The sequence below is a fragment of the Hippopotamus amphibius genome, chromosome 12 (assembly GCF_030028045.1).
Source record: "Hippopotamus amphibius kiboko isolate mHipAmp2 chromosome 12, mHipAmp2.hap2, whole genome shotgun sequence".
NCBI lineage: Eukaryota > Metazoa > Chordata > Mammalia > Artiodactyla > Hippopotamidae > Hippopotamus > Hippopotamus amphibius.
The window spans coordinates 51447154-51461099 of record NC_080197.1 but is presented as its reverse complement, the minus strand read 5'-3'; positions in this window follow the sequence as shown (position 1 = coordinate 51461099).

Below are 13946 nucleotides of genomic sequence, written 5' to 3'. Positions count from 1 at the left end.
GATTTTGTGCAGAGTTAAGGGAAAGCCATGGCTCCCTTCATTAGATAGCTAGGTTTTCCCAGCATTCAAAGAGCCTCAGGAACTCAGACTGACCTCTAGGCCAGTCTGTTCATTCCAGTGCAGATCTGCCCTAGTGAGGAAAACTGAGCTGCACAGAACAAGTACTGTGCTTAGCATTCATCTTGGGAACACCCATGTGAGGTTTGTCTCCCTCACACAGAAACTCGACTTTATATCCAGCCCAGAAAACAAAAGACAATTTTCTCCTTGGCACTGTTAAGCCTTGGCCAGGCTCAGTGTCACCTATGTTTACCTAGGCTCTACGAGCTTATGCCATTAACTGCCTGAAAACTCCCTGAGGTGGAGAGTTTCTTCAACAAAGGGCCTAGTGTGTGCCCTAAGTTTCTTTTCAGGGCTTGGAATCTGCACATAACAATGCTGTGTGTCAACCTGGAAATTGGGACCTGAGGAGAAAAGCAGTCATTTCTCCATTGGAAAGCAGGAGGCTTGTGGCCTCAAAGAGCCTGCAAATCACCATTACTGCCCATCTTCTCTTCACAGTGAGCAAGTCTTGTGAAGAAATTGATTTTTTTCAAAATGGACCAGATGCTTGCAAATCCATGCTATTATATCATGCCACAAACTTGTTCAACTAAAGGACAGTTGAAACCTGACCACTAGCCTCCAAGTAAGGTGAAGTTTCTCCATCCAAAAAGGCAGGCAATAGTTACCCTCAACCTTTAGTCAATGCAGTGCTTTTAAGTGAGTATGCCTTCCAGGAGGAAATGGACGTTCATGTCCACACCATTGTCCATGGAGTAACACTGTGTGCTGAGCGTCTCTTCTGGGGTTTTTGAGCACACACCACCAACAGTGGTCATTGGGATCACCCATTTCTGTGCAGAGTGAATGGCAACACACATCTCCCTTAGTTAGATAGCTAAATTTCCACAGCTTTCAAACAGTCTCAGGAACACAGTTCTAGGCTAAGCTTTCCTTTCCAGTGTGGATTTGCCCTAGTGAGGAAACCCAAGCTGCATGAAACAAGCACTGTGCTTAGCCTTCACCCTGGGAACTCTGACATGAGTTCTAGCTCCCTCAGTCAGAAATTTGACTTTAAATCCAGCCAGGAAAACACAGGACAGTGTTCCCCTTAACACTGCTAGGCCTTGGCCAGATGCACTGTCAATTGGGCCTACCTAGCACCTCAACTCACTTATGCCATTCACCACCTGCAGACTTCCTGCAGAGGACAGTTTCTTCATGAATGGGCCCAGTGTATGGCCTGAGTGCCTTTCAGGGGCTCGGACACTGCACATACAGATGCTGTGTGTCAAACTTCATATTGGAGCATGACATGAAAAGCAGTCACTTCCCCATTTGAAAGTGGGAGGTTTGCTGCCTCAAAGCTGCCCCCAAAGACCGTTGCTGCCCATCATTTCCTCACTGCTGGAAATCTTCTGGTTAAAAAAAATGTGAGTTTTCTTGAAAGAAACATGGTTCATGCAAATTTTGGCAAGGAGCTCTTTCCACAACCCTCTTTACCTAAAGGGTAAACCAAGCCTGACCATTCACTTCCAAGTAAGGTGCAGTTTTTCATCTAGAAAGTCAGGCAGGTCAGTTTCTCTGAACCCTTATTCATTGGAGTGCTTTAAGGCTAGGATGACTTTCAGGAGGGAATGGAAGCTCACATCTACTTTGGTTTCAATGAAGGAACCCTGTGTGTCAAGAATCTTTTCTGGGGGCTTCCTAGGTAATGCAGTGGTTAAGAATCTGCCTGCTAATGCAGGGGACAGGGGTTCAATCCCTGCTCCAGGAAGATCCCACATGCCACAGAGCAACTAAGCCCATGCACCACAACTATTGAGCCTGCACTTTAGAGCCTGTGAGCCACAACTATTGAGCCCATGTGCTGCAACTACTGAAGCCCACGTGCCTAGAGCCCATGCTCCACAACAAGAGAAGCCATGACAATGAGGAGCCCACGCACCACAATGAAGTGTAGCCTCTGCTTACCGCAACTAAAGAAAGCCTGCACACAGCAAAAAAGACCCAACACAGCCAATAAAATAAATAAATAAATAAATAAATTTAATAATAATAATAATAATAATAATAATAATAATAATGTCTTTTCTGGGGCTCTGAGCAACTTTTAGCCACAGTGGCCTTTGTTTATCTACAGAGTGAAAGTCAACACATTGTTCCCTTGGTCATATACTTTGATTTCCCCAGCTTTCAAACAGTCTTTGGAACAAAGTTCTAGGGCAGTCTTTGGTTCCAATGCAATTCTGCCCTGGTAAGGAAAACTGAGATGCACAGAACAAGCACTCTGCTTAGAATTCACAAGGGGAAATGCTATGTGGGGTCTCTCTCACTCAAGCAGAAACTGGACTTTAGATTCAGCCTGGAAAATGAAGGATAGTTTTCCCCTTAACAATACTACCCCTCAGCCAGATCCAGTGTCACCTAGGCCAACCTGGAGCCTCAACTCAATTATGTAATTTACCACCTGCAGACTCACCACATGGAAAATTTCTTCATGGATAAGACCAGTTGTGACCTGTTTGTCTTTTGGAGGCTCCAAAACTGCAGGTACAGATACTATGTGTCAACTTTAAAATTGGGGCTTGAGCAGAAAGGCATTCATTTCCCCTTTGGGAAGTGGGAAGTTTGCAACCACAAAGCTGCCCACAAAACAAAGTTGCTGCCATTCTTCTCTTCACTGATGGTAAGAATCTTGGAGGAAAATTGAGTATTTTTGAAAGAAACAGGCGCTTGCAAATTTTTGCTAGGACCTCATCCCACAACACACTTTACCTAAAGGACAAAGGTAACCAGACCATCAGCCTCCAAGTAAAGTGCACTTTCTTTATGCAGAAAGGCAGGCAACAATTCCCCTGAATGTTTAGTCAATGGAATGCTTTCATGCTAGGATGCCTTTCAGGAAAAAATGGATGCTTGCATCTGCACCATTTGCCATGGAGGAACTCTGGGTTCTGAGCTTCTCTTTTCAGGCTTGGAAAACTCCAGTCACAGCAGATATTGTTTCCAGCTGCTTGAGTGCAGAGTGAAGGTTGACACATGGTTCCCTTCACTAGATAGCTCCATCTCCTCAGCTTTCAAACAGCCTCAAAAACACAATTATAGGCCAGTCTTTTCATTCTAATGCAAGCTGCTGGCAACAAGTTCTGTGCTTATTATCTACACTGTGAACTCCTACGTGAGGTCTTTCTACCTGCAGCAGAAAATTGACTTTAGAATCAGCCCAGAAAACCAAGGGCAGTTTTCACTTCATCAATGTTAGCCCTCGGCCAGCTATGGTTTTGCCTAGGGCAACCAAGTGCCTCAACTCGTTCATGCCATGCACAAGCTTCAGACTCCCTGCAGAGGAAATTTTCTTCAAGGTCAGACCCAGTATGGCCTTTGTTTCTTTAGGCTCGGAAACTGCAGGTAAGGATGCTATGTGTCAAAGTTGATATTGTGCCTTAGAGGAAAAGAAGTCATTTCCCCATTGGAAAGCAGGAGGGTTGTGGCCTCAAAGCTGCCCACAAAATACCATTGCAATCTGTCTTCTCTTCACTGAAGGCAAGTTTTTTGGGGAAGAAAAGTGAGTTTTCTCAAATGGGACAGGGATTTGCAACCCATGCAAGAACCTCATCCAACAATCAAATTTACCTAAAGGGCAAACGAAACCTGATCACCAGCCTACAAATAAGGTGCAGTGCTCCATCCAGAAGGGCAGGCAGCAGATTCCCTGAACCCTTATACTAGAGTGCTTTAATGCTAGGATGCCTTTCAGGAGGAAATGGTTGCTCATGTTACCACCGTTTCTGATGGAGGAACACTGTGTACCCAGAGTCAGCCTGCACACTCTCTGTGGAGGACAATTTCTTCATTGACAGGGCCAGGGTGTGGCCTGTTTGTCTTTTGGGTGCTTGGAAACTGCAGGTACGGTTGTTGTGTGTCAATTTTGAAATTGGGGCATAAGGGGAAAAGAAGTTACTTCCCCATTCAGAACCCAGAGGGTTGCAGCCTCTAAACTGCCTGCAAAACACCATTTCTGCACCTCTCCTCATTTCCTGCTAGCCTCTGTTAGGGAAACTGAGTTTTTCAAAATAAATAGGGCTCTTGCAAATCCATACTAGTACCTCATCCCACAACCCTCATTACCTAAAGGGCAAAAGAAATCTGACCACTAGACTCAAAGTAAGTTGCAGTTTCTCCATCCAGAAAGGTATGTAGCAGTTTCCCTGAAACTTTAGTCAACAGAGTGCTTTCAGTCTAGGATACCTTTCAGGAAGAAATGGCCGCTCGCATCTGCACTGTTTTCCATGAAGGAACAGTGTGTGCAGACAGTCTCTTGTGGGGCTTCTGAGCAACCTCCAGCCTCATTGGCTGTTGGGATCAGCCATTTATTTATTTTTTCTTTTGAGAGTGATGGGAATTGCATGGCTCCATTCGTTAGGTAGCTCAATTTCCACAGCTTTGGTAAAGCATCAGGAACACAATTCTATGCCAGCTTTTCTTCCAATACAGGTATAACCTGGTCAGGAATCCCAATCTGCACCAAACAAGCACTATGCTTAGCATTCACACATGGAACTTTTATATGAATTCTCTCTCCCTCAAGCAGAAAATCGACTTTAGATTCATCCATGAAAACAAAAGAAATTTTCCCCCATAGCACTGCTAGACTCAGCCAAAACTGGTGTCACATAGGCCAAATTTGAACCTCATTTCATTTAGGCCATTCACTGCCTATAGGATCACTGTGTTGAAAACTTCTTTATGGATGGGCATAGTGTGTAGCCTGTGTACTATTTTTAGAGGGGGATCTTAAAGACTGCAGGTATTGATGCTGTGTGTCAGCTTTAATTTGGGCTTGAGGGGAAAAGCAGTCATTTCCCCATTGAAAAGCAGAAATCTTGCAGCCTCAAATCTGCCCCAAAAACACATTTGTTGCTCATCCTCTCTTCACCACCTGCAAGCCTTTGAGAACAAAAGTGAGTTTTCTTGAAAGAAACAAGGGAGTTACAAATCCTTGCTAGTAACTCATCTCCCAACCCTCTTTACCTAAGGGCAAACAAAATCTGGCCACTAGCCTCCAAGTAAATTGCAGTTTCTCCATTCAGGAACACAGGCCACACTTTCCTGAACCCTAGTCAATGGAACACTTTCATGCTAAGATATCTTTAGGAGGAAATGGATCCTTGCATCTGAAGCACTTTCCATGGGAGAACACTGTGCTCCAAGAGTCTCTCTGGGATTTCTGAGCAACCTTCAGCCACAGCCACTTTGGGTATCAGCTGTCTGTGTGCAGAATGTAGGGAAATGCACAGCTCCCTTTGTTAGATAGCTAGATTTCCCCAGTTTTCAAACAGCCTTGAGAACACAGTTCTATGCTGTTCTCTTTTTGAAAAAAAAATGCTGATCTGCCCTAGTGAGGAAAACTGAGGTGCATGGCAGAAGCACTGTGCTTAACATGCACACTGGAAAATCCTTTGTGGGTTCTCTTTCCCTCAATCAGTAATTCGACTTTAGATCCAGCCTGGAAAACAAGGACAGTTTTACCCTTAGCACACTAGTCCATGGCTATTCCCAGTGTCACATAGGCCAAACTGGGGCCTCAACTCACTTATGCCACTCACTTCCTTCAGACTGCCTATAGAGCACATATTATTCATGGAAGGGCCTGCTGTGTGTCTATGTGTCTTTTCTTGGCTCAGAAATTGCAGGTACAGACGCTGTCTGTCAACTTTGAAATTGGGTCCTGAAGGGAAAAGCAGCCATTCCACCATTGGGAAGAGAGAGGGTTGGGGCCTCAAGGCAGCCTGCAAAACAATGTTAATGCTCCTCTTCTCTTCACTGCCAGCAAGCCTCTTTGAGGAAATGAGATTTCTCAAAATAAAAAGGTGGTTGCCAATCCTTGCTAGGACTTCATCCCACAACGCTCTTTAACTAAAAGGCAAATGAAATGTGACCACTAGCTTCCAAGTAACGTGCAGTTTCTCCATCTGTAAAGGCAGGCAGCAGTTTCCCTGAACCCTTGGTCAATGGAGTGGTTTCATGCTATGATGCCTTTCAGGAGGAAATGGATGCTTGCATATGTATCATTTTCCATGGAGGAACACTGTGTGCTGAGAGTCACTTTGGGGCCTTCTGATCAATCTCCAGGCACAAAGGCCATTGGCTTCAACTGTTTTGTGTGCAGAGAAATTGGCAATACATGGCTCCCTTTGTTAGGTAACTCAATTTCACCAGCTTTCAGAAACACTCAGGAATACAGTTCTAGTCCAGGCTTTCCTGCCATTGTACATCTGCCCTAGTGGGGAAAGTCAATCTACATTGACCAAGATTTATGCCTGGGATTCACCCTGGAAACTCCTAGGTGAGATCTCTCTCCTGAAAACAAAACTTGACTTTAGATCCAGCCTGGAAAACCAAGAACAGTTTGCCACCTAGCATGGCTATGCTTCCTTGGCCAGACCCACTGTCACCTAGGACTAACTAGGACCTTAACTGGCTTACACCATTCAAAGCATGCAGACATCCTGTTGAGGATGGTTCTTCATGGAAGGACCCAGTATGTGTCCTCTGTGTCTTTTTGGAGCTCAGAAATTGCTGGTACAGAAGCTGTGTGTCAACTTTGAAATTGGGACCTGGTGGGGAAAGCTGCATTTAAAATTTGGAATGCAGGAGTGTTGTGCCATAAAGCTGTCACAAAATGCCATTGTTGCCCATTTCCTCTTCACCGCAAGCAAGACTCTGGGAGGGAAAGTGAGTTTTCTTGAAAGTAACAGGGGGCTGCAAATCCTTGCTATGATCTCATCCTGTGACCAATTTTACATAACTGGCAAATGAAACCTGACCACTAGCCTGCAAGTAAGGTGCAGTCTCTCCACTGAGAAAGGCAGGAAGAAGTTTCCCTGAAATCTTAGTCAATGGAGTGCTTTCAAGCCTAGGTTGCCTTTCAGGAGGAAATGGATGCACACGTCTGCACTGTTTTCCATAGAGGAACATTGGGTGCTGAGAGTCGCTTCTGGGGCTTCTGAGAAACCTCCAGCTTCAGTGATCATTGGGATCAGCTATTTTTTTCTGCAGAGCGATGGGCAACACATGGCTCCATTCATTAGATAGCTCAATTTCTGCAGCTTTGAAAAAGCCTCAGGAGCACAGTTCTAGGCCATGCTTTTCTTCCAATGTGGATCTAACATAGTGAGGAAGCCTGAGCTGCATAGAACAAGCACTATGCTTAGCATTCACTCATGGAACTCCTACTTAAGCTCTCTCTCAAGCAGAAAACTGACTTAAGTTTCAATTCAGAAAAGAAAGGACAGTTTTCCTTAGCACTACTAGGCCTTCCTCAGACCAAGTGTCACCTATGCTTACCTAGGGCCTCAACTCTCTTATGCCATTCAATGCCTGCAGGCTCCCTGTGGAGGACAATTACTTCATTGGCAGGGCCAGTGTGTGGCCTGAATGTCTTCTTGGGGCTCAGAAACTGCAAGTATAGATGCATGTGTCAAATTTGAAATTGGGGCCCAAGGGGAAAATCTGTCATTTCCCCTTGGAAAGAGGGAGGGTTGCAGCCTCAAATCTGTTCACAGAACACCATGGCTGCCCATCTCCTCTTCATTGCCAGCAAGCCTCTGGGTGGAAAAGTGAATTTTCTTGAAAGAGACAGGGGGTTCCTAATCCTAGTAAGGTCTCATCCAACAAACCACATTGCCTAAAGAGCAAATGAAAAATGACCACAAGCCTCGAAGTAAAGTGCCTTTTCCATCCAGAAATACAGGGACTATTTCCCCTGAACTCTTAGTGAATGGAGTGCTTTCATTCTAGAATGCATTTCAGGAGGAAATGGATGCTCCTGTCTGCACCATTTTCCATGGAGGAGCATTGCGTGCTGAGAGTCTCTCCTGGAGCTTCTAATCAACATCCAGCCACAGTGGCCATTGTAATCAGCTGTTTATGAGCAGAATAAAGGGCAACTTGCAGCTCTCCCCATTGGATAGTTCAATTTCCCCAGCTTTCAATCATACAGAGGAACACAGTTCTAGGCCAGTATTTTCATTCCAATGCTGGTCTGCCCTAGTGAGGAAACCCAAGCTGCAGCAAAAAAGCACTGTGCTTAGATTTCAACTGTGGAAATCCTACATGAGCTCTCTCTTACTCAAGCAGGAGCTTGACTTTAGATCTGGGCTGCATAATCAAGGACAGTGTAACCCTTAGCACTGCTATGCCTTGACAACACCATGTGTCACATAGGCCAACCTAGAGCCTCAACAGGCTTATGCTATTCACTACCTCTATACACCCTGTGGCAGAAAGTTTCTTCATGAAAGGGCCCAATGTTTGGCATGTGTCTTTTCTGTGCTTGGAAACTGCAGGTACAGATGTGATGTGTTTACATTGAAATTGGAGCCTAAGGGGGAAAGCAGTCATTTCTGTCTGGAACGTGGGAGGGTTGAGGCCTCAGTGCTGCCCGCAAATCACCATTTCTGCCTGTCTAGTCCTCACTACCAGTAATGATCAAGGAGGAAAACTGAGTTTTCTTGAAAGAAACAGGAAGTTGCAAATCCTTACTAGCACATCATCCTACAACTCTCTTTACCTGAAGGTGATACAAAATCTGACCAGCATACTCCAAGTAATGTGACGTTCTCTATCTAGAAAGGCAGGCAGCAGTTTCCATGAATCATTAGTGAATGGAGTGCTTTCACTCTAGGATGCCTTTCAGGAGAAATGGACCCTCATCTTTGCACTGTTTCCAATGGAGGAACACTGTGTGCTGAGAGTCTCCTTGGGGCTAATGAGCAAGCTCCAGCTTCAATGGCCACTGGGATCAGTTCTTTGTGTGCAGAGTGATTGCAAATGCATGGTTCTATTTGTTACATAGCTCCAATTTTCTAGCTTTCACACAGGATCAGGAACACAAATATAGGCCAGTCTTTTAATTCCAATGCATGTCTGCCCTATGGAGGAAACCTGAGTTGCATGGAACAAGACTGTGCTTAACATCCAGCCTGGGGACTCCTACATGAGGTCTCTCTCCCTCAAGAAGAAATATGACTTTAGATGTAGCCCAGAAAATTATGGACAGTTTTCCCCTTACCATTACTAGGCCTCAGCCAGGAACATTGTCACCTAGGCCTAGCTTGGGCCTCAACTCAGTGATGACATTCACCTCCAGCAGATCCCTTCAGAGGACAGTTTCTTCATGGATGGGCCCTGTTGGGGCCTAGGTGCCTTTTCAGTTCTTGGAAATTGCAGGAAATGATGCTATCAGTCAACTTTGGGATTGGGGCCTGAGGGTAAATGTTATTTTCCCTTTGGAAAGAGGGAAATTTGTAGCCTAAAAGCTGCCCACAAAACACCATTTTTGCCCATATTCTCTTCACAGAGAAGCCTACTGGAGGAAAATTGAGTTATTTCAAAAGAAAAGAGGGCTTGCAAATTCTTGCCAGGAAGTCATACCACACCCTCTTTATTTAAGGGCAAATGAACCTGACCTCTAGCCTCCAAAAAATGTGTAGATGCTCCATCCAGACAGACAGGCAGCAGTTTCCCTGAACTCTTAGTCAATGGAGTGCTTTCACATTAGGATGCTTCTCAGAAAGATATGGACCCTTGCATCCACACTGTATTACATGAGGGAATGTTGTGTGACAAGTGTCTCTTCTGGGGCTTCTGAGCAACTTGCAGCCACAGTGGCCATTGTGATCAGCTTGTTTTGCACAGATGGCTGAAGGACAATGCGCAGCTCAATTTGTTAGATGGCTCAATTTCCCAAGCTTTAGAACAGCCATAGGAACACAGTTCTAGTCGTCTTTCCATTCCCATGCTGGTCTGCCCAAGTTGGGAGACCCAAGCTGCACAAAATAAACATTGTGCTTAGGATTCACTTTGTGAGCTCCTACATGAAGACTCTTTCCTTCAAGGAGAAACTCAACTTTAGATCCAGCCCATAAAAGGAAGGACAATTTTCACCTTTGTACTGCTGGTCCTTGCCCAGACCCAGTAATACCTGTGCCAACCTAAGGCCTCATCTAACTTATGCCATTCATCCTCTACATACTCCCCTCAGTGGACAATTCCTACATCGACTGGCCCAGTGTGTGGCCAGTGGATATTTTTGGAGCTCAGAAACTGCAGGTACAGAGGCTGTGTATCAACTTTGAAATTGGGTCCTGTGGGGAAAATCAGTCATTTCCCCATTGGAAAGTTAGAGACTCTCCATGAAAAAGCTGCTCACAAAACACCATTCCCCCTCCTCTTAACTCCAGCTAGACTAAGGGAACTGAGATTTTTCAAAAGAAACAAGGGCTTTCAAATTCTTCCTAGGACCTTATCCCACAACCCTCTTTACCTAAAGGTGAAACAAAACATAACCAGTAGCCTCCAAGGAATGTGTAGTTTCTCCAGCCCAAAAGGCAGGCAGCAGTTTCCCTGAACCATTAGTGAATGTAGTGCTTTCATGCTATGATGCCTTTTGGGAGGAAATGGATACTGGCATTTACAACATGTTCCATTAAGAAACACTGGGTGTCAAGAGTCTCTTCTTGGGCTTCTGAGCAAACTCCAGCAGCAGTGGTCATTAGGATCAGCTGTTTTGTCTTCAGAGTGATGAGCAATGCATGGTTCCCTTCATCAGTTCAATTTCCCCAGCTTTCAAACAGCCTGAGGAACATAATTTTAGGCCAGTATTTTTGTTCCAGTAAGGGTCTTCCTTAGTAAGGAAATCCGAACTGCAACATCCAATTATAGAAGCCGTTTGGATCATCTGTTTTGTGTGCAGAGTGATGGGCAATGCATGGCTCCATTTGTTACATATTTCAATTTTCCCAGCTTTCACACTGCTTCATGAACACAGTGATGGGCCAGTCTTTTGTTCCAATAAGGGTCTTCCCTAACAAGGAAACTTGAATGGCATGGAAGAAGACTCTGCTTAGCATTCATTCTGAAAACCCCTACCTTCAGTCTCTCTCACTCAAGCAGAATCTCAACATTAGATTCATCCTGGGAAAACAAGGACAGGTTTCCCCTTAGCACTTCTAGGCCTTGGCCAGGCCAAGTGTCATGGAGACCAACCAAGAGCCTCAACAGGCTTATGCAATTCAACGCCTTCAGAGTCCCTGCAGAGGAGAGTTTCTTCATGGAATGGCCAAGGGTGTGCCCTGTGTATCCTTTTGGAGCTCTGAAACTGCAGGTATAGATGTTGTGTCTCAAACTTGAAATTGGGTCCTGAGGTAAAAATCAGTCATCACCACCTTGGAAAATAGGAGGGTTACAGCCTCAAAGCTGTAGGCAAACACTATTGCAGCCTGTGTTCTCTTCACTGCCAGCAAATGTCTGGGAGGAAAAGTGAGGTTTTTTGAAAGAAACAGGGGGGTTGCAAATCCTTGCTATGATTTCATCCCACAAACCTCTTTCCCTAAAGGGCAAAGGAACCCTGACTACTCACCTCTGTGTAGTTTGTACTTTCTCCATTCAGAAAGGCAGGCAGCAGTTTCCCTGAACCCTTAGTCAATGAAGTGCTTTCACACTAGTTTGTCTTGCAGAGGGAAATGGATGCTAGCATCTACAGGTGTTTCTACTGAGGAACACTGTGTGTGGAGTCTCTTCTGGAGCTTCTCATCAAGCTCCTGCCACAGTGTCCCTTGGGATCAGCTGCCTTGTGTGCTGATTTATGGGCAATTAATGGCTTTATTCCATAGATAGCTCAATAGTACCAGCTTTTATAAAGACTCTGGAACACAGTTATAGGTCAGGCTTTTTTTTTCCCCCAATGAAGGTTTGTCCTAGTGAGGAAAGCCAAGCTCCATGGAACAAGCACTGTGCTTAACATTCACCTTGGGAACTCCTACATGAGTTCTCTCCCTCCAACAGAGACAGGATTTTAGATCCAGTAGGGAAAACCAAGTACAGATATCCCCTTAGCACTGCTAGGGCTTGGCCACATCTAGTGTCACCTAGGCCATACTAGTGTCTTACCTTGCTTACACCATCCACAGCCTGCAGAATCCCTGTGGAGGTCAATTGTTTTTTTGGATGCACCAAGTGTGTGGCCTGTCTGTCTTTTGGGAGCTCGAAAAATGCAAGTAAGAATAGTGTATGTGAACTTTGAACTGAATTCTTGAGTGGAAAACACTAATTTCTGCATTAGAAAGAAGGAGTTTTGTGGCCTCAAAGCTGACCTCAAAACACAGTTGTCACCCATTGTCTTCACTGCAGGCAAGCCTCTGGGAGAAAAGTGAGTTTTCTTGAATAGACATAAGGCTTGCAAATTTTTGCTAGGACATACTTTCACAACCCTCTTTATCTAAGGGGCAAAAAAAAAGTGACCACCAGCTTCCAAGTAAGTTGCAGTTATTCCATCCTGAAAGGCAGACAGCATTTTCCCTGAACCCTAGTCAATGGAGTGTTTTTATGCTAGAATGGCCTTCAGGAGGAAATGGGTGTTTGCCTCTGCACCATTTTCCATGGAGGAACACTGTGTGATGAGCATCTCTTCTTGGGCTTCTGAGAAAATTCCAGCAACAGTGGTCATTGGAATCAGCTGTTTTGTGTGCAGAGTAATGGATAAGGGACAGCCCCATTCATTAGATTCCTCGATTTCCCAAGCTTTCAAACAGCCTCAGGAACACAGTTCTAGACAAGACTATTCATTGCAATGTGGGGATGGTGCAGTGAGGAGATTGAACTGCACAAAACAAGCACTGTGCTTAGCATTTACTTTGAAAACTCTGTGATGAGGTTTCTTTCCCTTAGGAAGAAACATGACTTTAAATCCAGCCCCTAAAACAAAGAGCAATATACCACTTACTATCCCTAAGTCTCTCAGGTCCAGAATCACCTAGGCCTTCCTAGGGCCTCAACTTGCTTATGCCATTCACAAGCTGCAGACACCCAATGCCAGTTTTTTTTTTTTTTTCCATGAAAGGGCCCAGTTTGTGCCATATGTGTCTTTTTGGGCCTCAAAAGCTGCTGATACAGATGATGTGTGTCAACTTTGATATAGATGCCTGAGGGGAAAAGCAGTTTTTTCTTCATTAAATAGCAAGAGGTTTGAGGCTTCAAAGATGCCCTTAAAACACCATTTCTGCTCATCTTCTCTTAGCAGCCAACACACCTCTTTGAAGAAAATTGCCTTTTCTCAAAATAGACAGGGGTATTGAAAATCCATGGTAGGACCTCATGCCACAACCCTCCTTAAATAAAGGGCAAATCAAACCTGACTACTAGCCTCAAGTTTTTTTCATCCAAAAACTCATGCAGCAGTTTCCCTAAACCCTTAGTCAATAGAGTGCTTTCATGCTAGCATGTCTTTCAGAAAGAAATGGACCCATGGATATGCACTGTCTCCAGGAACACTGTGTGCTGAGAGTCTCTTCTAGGGCTTTGGAGCAAACTCCAGCCACAGCAGACTTTGGTACCAGCTGTTTCTGTACAGAGTGAAGGGCAACACATGCCTCCCTTTGTTAAATAGCTAGATTTTCCCAGCTTTCAAATAACCTCAGGAACACAGTTCTAGGCCAGGCTTTTTGTTCCAATTCCAGTCTGCCCTTGTGAGGACCCCTAGCTGCATGGAACAAGCAGTGTTCAGCATCCCCCCTGTGAAACCCGTCATGAGGTCTCTCTCCTTCAGTCAGAATCTCAACCTATATCCAGCCCAGAAAACAAAGGACAGAATTCCACTTAGCAGTTCTTGGCCTTGGCCAGACCCAGTGTCATCCAGGCCTACCTAGAGCCTCAAATCACTTACACCATTCATCACCTGCAGACTCCCTGCAGGGAACAGTTTCTTCATGAAAGATCACAGTGTGTGGCCTGTGTGTCTTTTGGGGTATTGGAAAATGAAAGTACAGATGCTCTGTGTAAACTTTGAAATTGGGCCATGACAGGGAAAGCAGTCATTGCCCCACTGGAATCAGGAGGGCTTT